The following is an 18,159-nucleotide window of genomic DNA, read 5'->3' as shown; positions in this document are numbered from 1 at the left end:
GGGGCTCAGAGAGGTTAAGAGACTTACCCAAAGTCAAAGTCACACAGCTAAGAGTGGTAGAACCAAGACTTAAACTCAGGCCATCTGACTCTAGAACTGAGCCTTTAACCTCTCTGCTTACTTGTTCATACCGGGAGCATTAAGTGGTACAAACAAAGATCAGTCCATTTTCAGAGACTGGAGAGGGCATTATAGGGTGGAATTCCCCCAGAAGATTTTTTGGAGGAGAGTACCATTATCTGAGTCTCACAAGGCTATCTTTAAATAGCACTAGTTAATAGTAAAATATAACAGTCACAAGAAGGTGGATTAAAAGTTCGCTATGAAACCACATGTCCATCATTTTTCCGTTTGGGTTTATGCCAGGGCCTGAATATTCCCAAGCAACTCCCTTCTGTTTGAGGTATCCCCTGCATCCTGTGATCTCATTTCTCTTACATCAGTCACTCGGATCTCATTGTTTAAAGAATCAAGGGAAGGGATGTGTGTGCTGAAAGGGATGCCAGGAGGCCATCGGGAGCTCCAGAGAGAGGCTGTGCATAGCCCAAGATGACACAGCTGGCCCAGCTAGAAATTGGGTCTCCGATTGCCTCCCTGCTCCTCTTTCCGTGTTGTCACATTGGGTTCCTGCCTTTTATGGCATCAGGGGTGAGGGTATAGCTTTTACAAAAATTCTCCAGCTCTCTTTTAAGTGCTCAGTGTATGGCCCTATCTAATAGACATTTCCTCCCAGGTTTTTTTCTTCTCTTAATCAGGGCAGTAAGTATTTACCGAAAGACATTATAGGTCTGTCTGCATCTCCCTCATCAAAATGCCACTCTATTGTCTTGCTTAGAACCAAACACAATGTGCTGGGGGCCCCCTTTCTCCTACTGAGAAGTCATACTTCCCCCCAAACTGGAAGCAAAGGGTGTTGCCACTCAAAATCCTGAGGCTTTGATTAGATTTTAAAGTTGGTCATACACCCTCTTCCTGCCTCCTGATATATCATATCTTTGGCTGGAGGCTCTTTTGTTTTGAAATAATGTCTTTATTTAAAATAAAAATCCAGAGCCTGGTTAGACAAATGCATAAACAGGTATCAGATTCGGAATGACTTCTTCGAAGAGGCAGCCTCTTGCCCGCTGTCAGTGGGTCCCCGCTGAGTTGTTTGATGCATTCACTGCATTTTATGTTACTTAATGTGGCTTATGTATCTGCCAATAAATCTGAAATACAGGTCACAGAATATGCAGCTCAAGGAAATCCATAAAAGTAGTAGAGAGAGGCTTCACTAACTGCATCAGATTGCCAAAAGCTGAGGTCATTTCCTCTTGCTAAAAATGTAGAGCTTCATAAATTATTTTTATCACCTCCAGAGCCAAGCAAACAGTTTTGCACAGACGCCAAAGGGGTCTCACTGCTTTTTTCTCTTTAAGCTGAAAACGTTTTTCTCAAGTCTTCCGCAAAATGATTGCGTGTTTTCTTTTTTAAAGCATTATTTCCATCTTAGCATATTGCATGTAAATCTGGGAACAGAAACACAGTCGCATCTGGTCAGGGTCTTCAGTGAAAGCAACGGCAAGTACCTAAGCTCAGATGGTTCTGACCTAGGTTTAATTACTCCCCATAATTGGGAGTTGACATTATTTCCTTTAAAATATTTTTAAGGAGATGTTAGGTATGCAGAGACAGTAAAAATGAACAGCGAACATTCAGTGAAGAACTTTATAGAAAACACTACTGAATTAACTTACAGTACATTTGTTAAACATGAGCACCTCTAATAATGACATTTCATTTAACAATGCCCTTTGTCTTTTCAGTTCATCAGTTACCTATTTCAGTAATGAACTGCAGTCATACCATTCTGATTTTCTCCTAATGTAAAGGCTCAGCTCACTTCACTGCCAGTGAAGCATGATGCTATTATTCAGTTCCTGGCTTAGGAAAAAAGCTATAGAATATATCACAATTCTAATTGGCTAACAAATATTAAACCCTACAATTGTTAAGGGCACCCAGTGGTTCTGTTTAGCTTTTGACGGGGATAAGTAAAATAAAGAAAGGGAAATGATTTGAAGGGGGGAAAAAAGGTTAGTGTGTATACTTTATGAGCAGTAACCCAAGTAGCCATTGAAAAAATATGAGCACACATTATATTTAATAGCTCAAATGTTATCTTAATTCTTTATCAACAATTCATGCAGATAGCTTAATACCAAATATTTTAGTTAGGATTAACAATCTGTGAAACAGAAGGTTTAGCAAATGAGAGATGGAATTTGTTCTACCTGCAGCTGCAAGAGGAGGCAAATGTAAGCTCCTGGAAGGCTGGGTCACGCATGAGACATTCTTTTCCTGCCAAATAAATGCAGGCAGATTTGGAAAATATTATGTCTATTGTAGCCCTGATTTATACTTCCCACGGAAGGTAATGAAGCCTGTGTCCAAACTTATTTTTGTCCCTTTTGCAAAGGTTTCCTGGGAGTGAAAGATAGGTGCCTTCCTTGTTTTCCTTTTTCCACGTGGTAGAATCCCCCAAAGCAACCCCCCCTCCTTCTGAAGTCACCAAAACATCTCATTAGTAAAGGCGAGATTCAGCTCACCATAATCTCTCCCCAGCTGAGGCAAAGCTGCACAATTTACAATAGATCTTTGGAAAACTGCTTTTTACTGAGTGCTGCTGCATCTATAGATCTCTCTCAATTACCCACAGTAAATTTAGGCATTGTACAAGAGCAAATTTTACAGTCCATGAAGAGATGAAGTGAAATCTAGATGAAATTCATTGTGACAGATTCCCAGTTAGTGCTCTGATGTGTCTGTATTACAGAAGATAGACATTCTATTAGCATGGAAGCTCCCATAATGGACTGTGAATCATCTCAGGTAATAGAGATGCCAAGCAGAATGACTGAAAAGCACTATTGAATTCCATTAGAGCTCTTTGTTTTTAAATCAGTCATTTCTTGTGAATAACCAACTATACACTTCTTGACCCTATCTCCGAGTGATAATTGTGGACTAATATTACAATACATTAATCTGAGTTACTGTGCAATTAGTGTTTTAGCTGCAGGCTGATTTGGGGTTTCCTAAATGGAAAGGCCCACTCCTTTGGACGCTGGAGCTTATAGTACCAATACACAGTTTCAGAAATGAGCTCTTCCATGATCCCATTTTTAGTTCTGTTTCAACATCACTGGATTCATTCCTTGGTCATACAGTATACAAGGGATTTGTATATTGGTGATTTCCCACCCCTTTTCCTTTAAGGATTTCCCCTGCACCAGGTCAGACATCCAGGGCAAAATAATTTTTACGGAGGTAAGTCTGTAAGGAAATCATTTTAAATAAGCCAGGTTGGCAAGTCTTTTTTTTTTTTAATCTTAAATGTGTAGCTAATCATTAGCAAAATAAAGAACATCATATTCTGCTGCATAAACAGCCCCACCTAATCTATCCATCAAATATGATTGATCAGACTTAGTAATTACTTGGATAATTAGTAGAGGGTTTAGGTTTGTGCAGTACACTGTAGCCTTTGGGATGCCTGCGTAATTACCATTTGTACAGTAGATCAAGTTATATGAATTATTCTATTCAATTTTAACATAAACATGAAGCACTTAGAATAGAAAACCAGAACAGTACATGTTTCTTAATTCATGGCATTTGATTCAAATGCAATAGCTTGTAATGGGGCAAAGCTTTCTTTGGCCAAAAGCTCTAAAGTTAACATATACACATTAAAAACACACCAAGCCTCTTCTTGCGTCTTGTGACTTCTACCTGATTTATAAGGCAGGGGAGAGGTAATTTTCAAAGGGGACAGTGGGATCCAAAGCACAGCAACGTCAGATGAGTCGCTTCAATATTCTCCCATAAATCCCTGAGGACAACTTTAAAAAGAGTCAACTTTACATCTTCTGTCTACGATCATCTATTTTCACATCAGGATGAACAACATTATCCTCATCGCAGGAGGACCCGAGACTAGCGCCTCAACACGAGGCTCTCTCCTTAATGTTGTAATGACAGGTGTAAGATTAACTTTGTTAGGTGTCTAGCCACTCATGCAAACTAAATTAAATTAATGGAACAAATTTCTCTCATAATTAAGATAAAAATTCATGTCAGCTGTAACCTTGCTGTACACTAATTATATACAAATGATTTATCATCTGCTTCGCCCAGAATATTAATCCTTACCTCATTGATAACTGCAGCCAGTGTTAAGAGATGAGAGTTGATTAACTATGACAGATTGGGCAACCACAGCCCTCGGTGCCGGCACAACCGGTGAAACCAATAACACTGAAGTAGCTCTCCGTGTTTAAAATGCATTCCCATGGAAACAGATGCATGCTTAATGAAGGGTACTGAGATTATTTTCAATAATGACTGATATTGGAACAGTGGGCAGAGCTGATCAATAACAATTAACCACTTAGTCTGCTAAAGACATGGTTAGAGAAAGCAGGTTATTTACACATTAGTGGAACCTTATTCGAAGACGAGTACTCCATAATGTCTCTATGCTGTACGGTTTCTCTTGTTCCCTGCCTGGGAGGGGTTCCATGGTGGAGAGATGGTAATGTGCCAAGCGCCCTCCTGTCGCCTCTTAGCGCCTGCTTATGAAGTGAGTGATTGATGTTGCCAGCGGTTCTTTGGATGCTCTCAAGATAGCTGCCAAATGTCTCAAGGAAAGTCCAAAAGCAACTGTGACCATGAAACTAATATTGCTTTGTAGGGATTTGGTTTGGTGGAAAACTTTACTGCCAAGGCGTAAACTCAATTGTACAGAAGATTCTTTTGATCTTTCATTGTACGCTCTTTTATTTAATTTTAAAGAGTCCAAGACGGGTTAGGCAGAGATATTTAAGGAAACTCTCTGCTTTGGACTCCTGTCATGCAGGCTGGGAAGGGCATTAATAACAAATTTAATAATAGATATGGCTTTCAAAGCTATTTGGAAATTTGCACTTTTATTTTGTATTAATTTGAATCACCCCAGGAGTCGAGATCTTGTAATGCTAATTACTAATATAGACTCCCAAAATCCCTGCCCTGACAGTCAGCTTGGAGGAATCCCAACTCCCTGGGCCAAAAAGTGTTAATAAAAAGTGATTAGCTACTTGGGCCAAGTCATATTATAATAATGCATTATATTTCCCTTGAATAGGTTATGTGCATTCTCATTTCTCTGAATGAAGAAAATGGCTGAAGGAGATGAAAATCAGGCATTTTAGCTGGCATTGTTACTAAAAGAATCAACCTTTAAAAAAACTAGGAGAATGCTTCTTTCTCCACACTTCTTAAAGAGTCTCAATCTGAAAATGCAAATAAACAGAAACATATTCTGCATTTTTGCCAGTCTAGTTCATCTCTTTGCTCTGTTATGCAGGCCTGTGTGTAAACTGATGCTGGCAGCTAATGCCAACTCTGACATGCTACGTATGTGTAGAAGTTTTAAGTTTAGGTAAAGAAAAGAATGTAGCATTTTGTTGTCCTTTAGCCCTGTGGGACAGACGTTCCCCACTTAAATCATCAGACTCCACACAGATGCTAATGCATTTGGAACAACATTTATGTGGCTGAACAAAAATGGATGCTAAATACCCCAAGCCAAGCACAGCAAACAAGAAATAGGCTGACACATTTCTATCAGGAAGGCAACCAGAACGTCAAACTCTTGAATGATATTGGGTGATCTCAGCTCTGTTTTATCACCTCAGTAAATAAATCTAGAGATGATAAACAACCATAAATACTTGGAAAGAATGCTCCATAAAAATCAAATCTTAAATGTACCCCACATATCCCTCCCATATCTCTGCCCCCCACCCCACCCAAAACAAACCTTTAGCTAAATCTCAGGGTGGAAATAGAATTACATTTAACACAAAGGTGGTGATAATAGTATTATATTTCCTACCTTCAGGGACTAAAGTACTGAAAGGAAATGAAATAACAGTCCCAGGGGACAGTCTTCTTAGTTAATTTAGCTGTCCTGATTGGAGTGTCTGTTTATCATTTTTCTGAAAACACCCCAATGCTTCGGACTTCAATCCTTAACACAACTAAAACACTTACACCCCTATCCCCTGGCTGGAAAGGCAGGAGAGGCAATTACCTTTCCCTGTCGTCTGAACAACACAATTATTGGGAAGATAATAAGATTATCCAGGCTTTTGCTTCTTAAAATTATACTGAGGAACACCGACGGAATACTGTTTCTTATGCATTCATCTTTAAAACAAATAAGGGAAGTAAAAACGTGCCGCTAAGCTAATGAGGACTCTGAGACAGAGCCGTAGATACATTTTCTCACTTGCCTAATGAGCAAAGTGACAGACAGTGAAACAGTTCACACTCGAGTAATTCTCTAGTCATCAGCACTGCAGTGGGGTCCCTCCTGATAGGCCTTTGGAGGGGGGTGGTTGGGAGATGTAGCAAATAGACCCTGGCTCTGCTGACCAGAGTGAGTTATCACAAAGAGGGAGGTCTTGGGGTACACTCCCTGAGGAAATCGAACCAGAAAAAAAAAAGTGTCCATTTAAGGTATCTCCAGCCATACATTCAATTAGGATTAAATTAAAACAATGGAAAAAAAAGATCACCTGCTCCTTGACAAGTCAGCTGCCCAAAGTGGGTGAGGTGGCTAAGAATCTGGAAGGCAGTGACCACTTCCCACCAGGGTCTGAACACTGCTTTTAAATAGTTTCCTCTTGTCTGGGCCTCAATCTCATACAGGCTTCGTTTCTGGGGAAAATTGGGAAGGCAGGAGAGAGGAAGGGTGTGTGAGTGTGTGTGTGTGTGTGTGGAAGAGAGAGTTAAAAATAATCCTTTTATTGACTATTTTCAGGGGACTATGTGAGTGTTTATGGGGGAAGAGAGTCTTGAAAATCCACCACTTTTCCTGTTTGATTGTTGGAAGGAAAGGAAGTAAAACTTGCTCCATACCAACTGTAGGCTAGGCCCTCTTTACCCTTAGTTTAGCCTTGTGCTGACATTGGAAGTGGGCTCTGTGCTATTTTAGTCATTTTAGAAGGGAGCAAACTAAGACCCCCCCCCCCCCCACCCAGACTGCTAAGCAGTTCGCTAAAGCTCACATGGCCAGTCAATGGAAGCACTGAGATGCAAATTTCAGTCTACTTGGCTCCAAAGCCCATGTTCTTTCCACTCAGAATCTCATTGTTCCCCTCACCAGAAGGCTGAGAAAGGACAAAGAGTTGAGAGAGAAGCCAACTAGAGAAATGTGGGGAGCGAGCAGTCCTTTTAAGCCATTAAAACTTGGTGTCTAGAAAAATGATTTTTGACCCATGGACTGAAACTTACAATTCTTCCATTTAAATTATTTTATTTACATCATGAAGACGGTCCTCATTTTGAGGAGAGTGAAACAGAGGTCCAGAGAGCCTGGCAACTAGCCAGAGGCCACACAGCAGGGGGTGATGAAGCCAGGACAAGACCAAAGTTCTTGGGATCTTTTCATGACACCACACTCGTTCTGTCTGCGCACAGAAGATGAAGATTTGTTGATATGCTAGTAACGCCTAAAGCTGATGCAGTGTGATAGAAACAAACAGTGTCCTCCAAACTGTGCTAAAGACTTTCTGTTGCTTATATTTTTGTTTGTTGAAAATTATTGGTAACAAGAGTACTTGGAACTCTTCCAACTGGATTAGTATTAGGGAAAACTGTCTACATGAGGAGTGCTACCTTGTTTACATGAGATAGCTGCCATAAATCTAAGAGTCTGGATTGGTTAAAAGGAGGAATAAAAATGCCTAAAATGTTTGATTCAGTCAAACAAAGGAGGGATGGTATTGATCTTATCACAATATTGGTTATTAACCTATTGGTGCCCACTGTTCACTAAGTGGAGTACATACATTATCTCTAATCATAATGACAACACCAAGGTGGCAGAGGACACTACTGTTATCCCCATTTTACAAATGAGGAAGCTGAAGCTCAGAAGAGGACATTTCCTGCTCATCACTGCCATTTCGTCCCTGGGCCCTGGCAAGTTGGTGTGACTCAAGGGCCAAAGCCCAACATGGCGCCTCCTGGGATACCAAATATCCAATATGTTCTGTCTTCACCCATTTGTTTTGATGTCACTGATATCACACATACATATGGCTTAAAACTTGTTTAAAATATTTAGCACATTCTGTATCTTATCTTAGCGCTTTAATTACCACAATATCTTCCCAAGTAGAGTGGGCTGATTCTAGCACTTAGAAGAGAGCCTGTTTAACATGTGCCAATGCTCCATCTTTCAGAGGTTCTTTACTTTATTCAAATTACTAATCATTTAGAGCATCACTAAAAGCCTTTCTCCCTCGCTCCCCATGCATGCTTAACCTAATTAACTATAAATGAGGAAAATGCTATCCACATTAAAAGAAAATGTTAACCTATAAATTATCCCACTCTTTCTGATGAGGCTAAGGACTCCTTTATGAAGCTCAACGACGGGGGCAGCCTCTCTGTTTATGTGCTCCCGGGGCCCTGCCTCACTAGAACGGGCTACAGAATCTTCAGTTCATGGCAGGTCCCTTCCTCTGCATTGATTATGATGCTATGTATAATTTCTCAAATTGTCTCCCCTTGTGTTTGCCTAAATACTCTCAGGCAACTAGACTAATAGAATGGTAAGTCTCTAATATGCCCTCAGGACCCCCTGGTGTAGAAAAATAGTAATTGACATCCTAGACTTGTCCCTCAGTACAGGAAATCCTGATCGTCACCCACCTCTATAGACAGATCCAGCCACATTAAGCCAGAAATGTCTTGAAAGCCTCAGTTCACAGACTCCAAAATATTCTCCCTCTGGCTGGCCCCACCCAACCCCGCCCAATGCTGCCTTCCTTCTGAGCCACTCCATTAGATGGGTCAACATAAACAGGGAAAGATCTTCTGAAAACACTTGTTAGAAAGAGTGCCCATTAACACATTCATCTGAGAGCCCAGATTAATTTATCAAATTATCCTAGCTTTAACCTTTGAAAGCTGAGGGCAAGCCTCTGGCAAAATGGACTTTGGAGGAGGAAACTGGTTATGGGGCAGGAAGAGAGGCTGGAAATGTGGATCATCCCCAGGGGAACATCTTGGGGGAAGACCTTGAGCAGCTAATGGACCAAAGTGGAGGCCAAGCTCCAGGGACAAAGCATGAGGACAAGGGGCAACAGTGCCCAAAGCAGAATTCCCCGCTCCTCAACTTTGCTCATAGTGTCCCTGCTTTTAATACATGTGATGTATTAGGATGGACAATTCTGAAGTTGCAGTAACTAGGAAAATATAACTGGCATAGCCAATTCCTGATTCTCTTTTCTGTGACGCCCTCACTCCTGTTAACCTTTGCTCTAGTTGCCAGATTCATAACAAACCCTAGTTCATTCCTGTAGCTCCGGGGGAAACTCTAATTTTTGGAGGTATTAATAGGAGGTCCCTGCCCCCGACCCTTCCTGTGGATTTACACCTCCATTCCTACCCCCCGGCTCTATGTGGTGGGGAGCAGTGGAAACTGTGATCAGGCCACTGGGGGATGCCTAAGTTCAAGCAGGCTTAACAGCCACAAGTGCAGTCAATTCTTGATTATCCACACCCATGGTCTGTGACCCAGGCCCCGGTAATCCTAAATAATTGGCAATCCAAAAGGAATTTCTCTTTGGTTTTGGGATATGCTCTGATCTTTCCAGCTGCAGATCTCCTTCTCCCACTTGTGCTTTCCCTGTAGTATATTAAGAATCATTTATGTTCCTTTAGCTGGGCACTTGGTCTGAGCAATGGCTTGAAGTCAGCTTCAGATTGAAAATTTGCCTACTCCATAGACAAATGATTCCCTTGCAGGCAGTTGAATTTGACAGTATCATATATTGAGTAAAGAATAATCTGTCCAGGCTAGTGTTGTTCATTTGTTCATTCATTCATTCACCTGTTCGACACATATGCATTGAGCTCCTACTGTGTTCTAGGCACTGTACTATCAATTAGGGACATAGACATGAAAGACTGAGTCCCAGCTCTTGAGGGACATACCTTCTAGTAGGGCTTAATGAAATAGAATTTAGTATCTTCCCCTTGACCTGCATGTGCCCGCTGCATATTCACTTATCACTCCCATTTTTAGCTTAGCATCTACCCAGCTCCTTTCATCTGAGAAGTTTCTATACTTGGGGGAAAAGAGCTATAGATGATTGCTGGGTTGAGCAGGTCCTCCCAGAGATGGAAAGAACCCAGACCACTTCCATTTTTGAGGATCCAGATGTACCAAACAATGAAGGGATGCCAGAACAGGGGTACACATATGTGGCACATTTTAAATGTTTACATTTTAAAAATTAGTATTTTAACACCTCAAAAGTATAGTGTTTATATAACTTTATTTGAAGAAAATGTCAAAAGTTTAAATTTTAGGCCCTTTATGAATGTGAGACCTGGCTCTTCTGCCTCCCCTTCCCCACTCACACTGAAACCAGCTAAGAAAAGCCCTAGTTGGTGGGAGGAGGTCCACAAGGGGTTGGGTGGAGTCATTTTAATGCTCAGAGGAAGATCTGCAAATATAAAGCAGTTGGTCCATGGCTGTGTGCCCTGTGGTCACAAGGAATAGTTCTCAGTAAGGTGGACACATCTTAAGTACCTTGACTCAAAAGATATCGAATCAGTTTGTTTCTACAAAGTCAGCCTGTTCCCATGGTAGTGGAAAGATCCTGATGGAGTACTTGGCTACCAGCTACCACTCTTCTGAGTCCATCCCTCCCTAGTATCACCCCTTCCCCCCACCACCCTCCATACACAGTAATACCAATCCTCAGTCCTCTTCTCAAAAAGGAGGATAAGGAACTTCCGACGATGTGAAAATTGGGGTTAAAGGTCAAAGGTTGTCACTCACCTTATATTTTTATGTTTGTGAAGGTAAAACAATAAAGAGCACACTAAATAAATTTATGGTGCTATTTCATTCATTTAAATTAGTTGCAATACAATTAATTTTATCTTAACACTCATTGCTTACTAGAGATGTTGCAGGAATTCCCTCCTGGAGAAGATCAATGAGATATTTGTAAATTGGTTTTTCAGATAATATGCATTTTCTCTCTGTGTCTTGTTCTCTACCTAAATGTTCAAAGTTTGTTAAAGATGTGACTCAGAATTATTAACTCCTACCTTCAAGGTCCTGGGTTCCCCGTGGGTTCAGAAATGCAGAGTAGTTTGGGTACCTGAGATGGAAAGAGCCTTGGGCTACTTTCTTGGCTAATTTAGTGTATTTGAAATATTTGTCTGGTTACCAAGATTATAGCCTCGGCTCTGTCCTTGACCCTCTATATACACAGCTTAGCCCTTTGCTTTCTGGCAGAAATATCTATCTCCCTCTTTTTTCCAATTTTTTTTCAGAGTTCCTAATGCTTCATTACAAAACCTCTATTCCTCCTTTGCCTTCAACATACTTTCTTTTTTCTTTTTCATTCCCAATCCCTAACTCTCTCTTTTTGTTCTAGTTATTTCCAACAGGAATGATTCACATGTCACACAAATTGGAACTGAAATTTTCGTGGTTGCTAAAAAGACTTTCAGAAGTCAATCCTTTAATCCTCACATTTCCCACAGGAGAACTTGTGGTTTAGAGGCATTCTCTTGATGTGTGTGTGTGCGTGTGTGTGCAGGTCTGTAGGTCAAACAGTGAGAACCGGAGACTGGAAGCAACAAGGAGACCAACAGGAACAGACTTGTGCTGCTTGTGGTTGTGAAGAAAAAGAAAGTGAGGGGAGAAGGTCCTATTAGTCCTGTAAGTTGGGAGGGGTGAAATTAGTGCAAACTTTTATGAAGTCAAAGTCAGAGTCATTTTATAAAGAATGTGATGAGTTACTATCCTTTGATGGAAAATCTCATGGTTTAAATAAGAGCTAATGTTTAGCTGGCATTTCTTGTGCCAGGCACTGTGTATGTACTTTATGCAAACGCATCTCACTCAATCTTGACAGTTCTAGGACCTTTAATAACCCCTATTTCACACAGCTAAGAAGCAGAGAAGCTAAGAATTAAACTTGGGTCTGTATGGTTCTAGAATCTGAGTGCTTGACCATCACATGATAATGACACAAAACTCATCCTTAGGAGTTACTCTCAGAGCAGTGGGAAGAGGACGACGGTAAGTTTAATATCCCTTTTCCTTAAATCTCATGATTGGAAGAAGGCAACTGGGATTAGCACCGCAGTCTGGTCCAGGGACATACTGCTGGGTAGCAAACCATCCTAAGACTCACCATTCTATATTATCTCATTATTTTGTGGCTCAGGAATTTAGCAGGGCTCAGCTGGGCAGTTCAGCTCCAACTAGCTTTGACTTAGGTCACTTGGTGGTATTCAGCTGGTGGGTGGACTGGTCTAGAGTTTCCAAGATGACTTCAGTTGTATGTCTACCACTTGGTGTGGAAGGGTAGAGGGCTGAGTTTAGTTGGGACTGTGATCATAGCATGATGGTTGGACTTCTTATATGGCTGCTCGGGGCTCCCAGAGAGTATTCCAAGATATGGAAAGTAGGAGCTTCCAATGTCAAGTTCTGGGCCCCAACTTTTCACAGCATCATTTCTACAGTATTCTCAAGCTTATTGAAAGGTAGTTTACTCTCACTAACTCTATCCCGTGCATTCTATTTATTGTCCACCTCCAGGCTTCTGCCCCTTCTTCCCCTCGTCCTCTGAAACTTACCTCTCTTAGGTCACCAAGAACCTCCTCATCACCAAAGTCAAAGATTTTTTTTCTGTCCATTTTATGTAACTTCTCTGGAACAGCCGACTTTGCCAAACAGTTCTTTCTTGAAACTCTCCTCATTTGGTCATTCATAATAGTTTCTCTTCCTCTGCCTTCCTTTCAAATGTTGGTGGACCTCAGGGTTCAGTCCTTTGGCCTCTTGCCTTTGTTTTCTACCAGGCACGATTGTGCTCCCCAAGGACATTTGGCACCGTCCATAAATGGAGTACTACTGGCATCTAGTGACAGGATAGCCCCACACAACAAAGAATTATCCAGTCTTAATTGTCGATAGCGCTGAGATTCAGAAATCCTGGTTTGGTTTTAAAACGAGGGCACTGGAGAGAGGGTGAATCTTGGCAGCTTCCCCTTCTTGGGGAGCTATCTCTGAAAAAGGGGCTCCATGTTGATGAATAGCATACTGTAATGGAAGGGCAAGGGCTTTGTGGTCAATGGATCTAGGTTCAAATCCTAACTCTCCCAAAGTGGAGATCAGAATTTCTATTTTGTGGAGTTGTCTTGATGACCAATTCAGATAATCTGCATAAAATACCAAGTACACAGTAGGTCCATAAACATTAGCCTTTCCCTTTAAATCACATGACAGTGCAGATGTCCCTCTCGAGGGCAGGCTTAGTTCAACATTTAATACTTAGGGGGTACCTAGTACATAATAAGAGTTGAATAAATATTTGCAGAAGGAAATATGAATAAACTCACCACCTTACCTTTTTAAGAGGTTGGTTGACAGGAGAGCTCTCTAGCTAGAGGTGGTTTTCTTTATTCTGTCCTTGATGGACCTAAGGTTTAGAGGTGAGTTTCATAACTCTAATTGCATTGTAGCCTAGCCCCATCAGTGTAATAACCAGTGAGATTTTATGAGGCTAGGTGATTAGCTTGGCATGCAACCCTCTCAATTAGAGGGCATGTGACTGCCCATAACATAAGGCAGTAAACATGGATAGCTTTGTTCTCTTGTGGTCACAGCAAAATTTGAAGAGGAGAAGGATAAATTCAGAGGTCTATGTGGTATCTCTTGGTTCTTAGTATTGACAGTAACTGTAAAAGGAAAAGTTTACCTCATTAGGAGTTCTCTCTTCCTCTACTTTTTGGGTACCTATGAAAAAGGCATCAACCTTTTTTCTGAGATTCAAAGAAAGAATCATGATGGAGACTATCCCTTTGGGATTTTATACAATGTGAATCACTGACATTTAACATCATCTTGTATGCCTCTGTCTCATTCTGATTCACTTTCCATATGGTCACCAAGGTAAACTTTTGGAAACACAAATCTCATTATGCACTATTCCCTACTTCCTATTAAATTTAGGATAAAACTCAATTTCATAACATGTCATATAAACCCCCATGTGGTTAGGCTTCTTCATCCTCTGCTGTTCCTCCTGTGGACTTCAACTCCTTCCTTGCCTATGTCAAATCCCCCTCATTTAGCTCTGTATCTCTCCTTCATGGTCCTTGGCTAAGTTATACAATTGTTCATTTGTTAGTGTCCTTCCATGATTAACATTACTCTCTCTCTCATAAACTCTTTGCTCCGTGATAGCAGAGCTTGTGTGTCTTCTTGCTTTCCATTGTATCCTCAGAGCCCGACACATAGCAGCTGCTCAGAAAAAACTTCGTAAATAAATGAATAATTAAGCAGAATAGATGATATCATTAGTAGACATCACTTCCCCACTTCAGCCGAGGATCTAACCAAAACCCACTTTTGTTAAAATATGTAACTACCACTTCTAAACCAAAGAAGATGTGAGAGAGAAATAGAACAAGTTCATTGATGATGATGATGATAGATAAATAGATAACATACCTAATATTAAATTATAATTAAATAATAGAATAATTATACCTAATAGATAAATCTTAGTATTTATTGAGTGCTTACTGTATACCAGGTGCTATGCTAGGTAATGGGGATAAAATGCGGGGCAAAATCAGACTTCCATGCATTATCTCCCTAAACTAGGTCCATTAATTTGGTACAATTATTTTCTACTTTATAGAGGAGAGTTTATGGACGATTCAGTAAATTGCTTCTTATCATACAGCCAGTGAGTTGCTGATCATACAGCTAGTGAGTTGCTGATAGAGCAGATGTTTGAACCCAGGGGTGACACCATCATCATTAACCATTAAGTTGTATAATTTTAGAAGAAAGAGATTAGGTGAGGCAAGTGCATCAACCTAAGAGTAACATCTGTCGGCAAATGCTGCAGACACCAATAGACCCAGCAGTCTCCACGATGACTGAACATCACTGCAAGACAGACACTGTTTTAGGTGCTGTGTGTCCATTTTCTCTAATCCTCACAGTGATTCTACTGGTAGGTATTACTGTCCTCACTTGACGGGTGAGTCAACAAAGGCTCAGGTGGGAGGAAGAGGCAGATGGGACACTAGAAAACTTTCCAGCTCCTAAAGTCTTTACAACATGACTTTTAAGTTGTATTTTAAAGACAGGAAAACCTTTTGAATTCAGATTCAATAAACCCAGAATTTATAATATTGAGACTCTGAATCACAGACTTTTACAACTGAAAAATATTTGGGAGATCATCTAGTCTAAGCCCTTCATGGGGCTTCTGATAGAGCATAAATTTAGATAAATCTGGGGCTGGCCCAGTGGCATAGTGGCTAAGTTTGTGTGCTCTGCATTGGCAGCCTGGGGTTTGTGGGTTTGGATCCCAGGCACAGACCTACACACTGCTCATCAAGCCATACTGTGGTGGCATCCCACAGACAAAGTAGAGGAAGATTGGCACAGATGTTAGTTCAGTGACGATCTTCCTCAAGTAAAAGGAAGAGGATTGGCAACAGATGTTGGCTCAGGACCAATCTTCCTCACCAAAAAAAAGAAAAATCTTAGGTAGCTGAAAATTTTTATTTTATTCATATAATGTTATCATTTATAGGCCAATCACAACTTGCCATTTTAAAAGACCTACTCATTTCAAATGAATTAGTAACCACTTCAATCAATTTATAACTGCATTTGTATGTAAGAAAAGTGTATTTCTTTATAAATATTTTACATTTGTAATAGTTACTAATTCAGATAGGAGTTCAGCAACAGGGTTTCTCTTAGTGGGGGAATGAGATATGAATGAGATTTTATTATTCAAAGAAGTTTCAGGACCTGAAACTTATATTACAGAGTAGAAAAGCACATTGCCAAAATGAGATGAAACTTCCCTCCCATCTTCCCTTCCTCTCTCCCTCCCTTTCTTCCTCCCTCCTTTCTTTCTTTTAATCCCATGCCACTGCTGCATTCTATTGTCTTGGACAAGTGAGGATAGATCATATTTTAAAGCTTTGTCCTCTGGCTATCTGTAGGATCTAGAATGCTTCTGGCTCCCCAGGCCATTCAAAAGGAATAACTTTGGGTAGAAAAGATGACATTATTGGTAAAATTGAAGGCTCACCTGAATTTACTTTAATGGGGGACACCCAACTCCCCAGGGGGACATATCTGCAAAGATATCACTGGGAGCTCAGAGGAAAATATTATGTTCTAACCTTTTAAAAATTAATCCAACTATTAACAGGGATCCCAACTGTATTTCATTCAAGCCATAATCTGAAAGGTACGATGATTAAACCAAGACAAATGTAGTGTCATAAGCAAATGTCATGCCATAGATTTACCTACCAACAAGACATTGGCATGGTTCAGGTCAGAGGTTAATTAAAGACATTGAAAGGTCATTCTGTGATTAGGTGAAAGCAGAGTTTTAATAGGGCATCAGTCCGACCCACACTGACAGAAGATTTATGCCAGCCGCGATGACACCGCCACGAATCCTGCTGATAACAAGAGCCTCAATATTGGACTGAACAGAATGATGAATGGGGCACATATCTGCTCACACTTCTCATTATAAGCTCTTTCACTCCTGGTGGCACTTAGCAGCATTTATTTACGGAGATTTGAAGGTGTGGGACAGCAGAACAGTCTATCTAATACTTTTAAATGTAGACTTGTGATATAAAAATGAAACAAGAGATAAGATTAGGTCTCTGAATAATTGCAAGCTTTTCTTCCAAGATTATATTCACTAGTACTAACATTATTTCCCCCCCTAACGTTCTTCTAGTGTGTGAAGCAGTTCAAGAAAATTAATTGTCTGAGGCAGAAGGTCAGAGGGAAAAAATTACTGATAAGCATTAAACATGCTAGGAAATAGCACCTCACCACATTCTGCCTTCCATAGCCCTCAGTGTGTGAACAAAAGATAATATAAAGAAAAGGATATACACATTTGCCCCTATGCCATATTTAGGGCTGCTTAAGTGCTGTTATTTGGATTCAGTTAGATGAAGGATCTGGAAAGAAAGCCAAATAAATGAAAAGTAAATAAAAGTCAAACAAACAACTTTTAATATTGCTCCTCTGAAAGCAAACACAAGGGAAACTAAAGCCCTGATGAATAAGGTTTACTTTTCCATGAAACTCCTTCTCAACACGTTATGTATTTATCAAACCACTAGAGTGTAAATTCTATGAATAAGTCCTACCACCTCTCGACCAGCAGACACCATGAAAATTATAACTATGGAAAATTGTTAGTATTATAAAAAGGCTACTTTCGATAGATTCAAAGGCTTCTGCTGCTGCAATTTCACATTAGAAAAATCAGACTCTTTCTCCTTGGGCCGCCAGCCAAGGTTAGGCCAGGGGAAGATCACAGCCTGTTTAACCCCAAGTCAGTCTCCACATTTCTCTAGAAACAAAGATGAGTCAGCCTGAATACAAGTGGTAGAGCTGCAAGAGAGCTCTGAGAATGTTTCCTCCCCCTTCTTTGGCAATTGTATTCGTGGGTAGAGGACAAATCGTAGTTGGATTTACATTTACACAAACTGATAATTCAGTCCAGTGCATACAGCCACTTGGAGCTAAGAGAATGCAGATATGCATGTGGCAACCATGCACATAACATTAGGACCCAATTCTTGGCACTGAACAAACTCAGTAAGCATTTTGAGTGGCTGATTTAACCTCATATGAGTGTATAAAAGCTGCTAATAATAAGGATTTCCCTGTTGGCTTTTGAAAAGAGGCTCCTTTCATCAGTTTTAGCTAACAATTTTCATTTGTGCTGACAAACGTTAGCTGGAGAAGTCTTCAGAATAGATAACATGGCCATGCAAAGAGCTTCTTGTCTCCTCCATCTGATCCATCAGAGACTCATTTATGGAGGAAACCTCCAGCATTATTGCACAGCAGTCCTGCTTGGGACAACAGGTCTCAGTCAATCCACTCATTCCACCAATGGCCCATTAGGAAGATCAGCTTGATGGCCATTCAAGAACTGTATTGATCAATTTTTGCCAGTACACATTCTGTTTGCTAGACCCTTCACTAGTGTGTGTGCACATGTGTGTGTGTTG

At 40.6% G+C, this 18,159-nt stretch overlaps 1 long non-coding RNA gene across 1 annotated transcript; it reads right to left on the bottom strand.

Annotated features, from left to right (window-relative positions):
* Window positions 1-1,009: 1,009 nt before the first annotated feature.
* On the bottom strand, window positions 1,010-13,168 carry LOC139076766 (uncharacterized). Its single transcript, XR_011528693.1, has 2 exons — window positions 12,706-13,168; window positions 1,010-1,508 (listed from the first exon to the last, which is right to left on the bottom strand). It is a non-coding gene; the product is annotated as an uncharacterized lncRNA (long non-coding RNA).
* Between the last annotated feature and the right edge of the window lie 4,991 nt (window positions 13,169-18,159).

Source organism: Equus przewalskii, chromosome 17, assembly GCF_037783145.1.
Source record: "Equus przewalskii isolate Varuska chromosome 17, EquPr2, whole genome shotgun sequence".
Lineage (NCBI taxonomy): Eukaryota > Metazoa > Chordata > Mammalia > Perissodactyla > Equidae > Equus > Equus przewalskii.
This window is presented reverse-complemented; position numbering and strand designations above follow the sequence as displayed.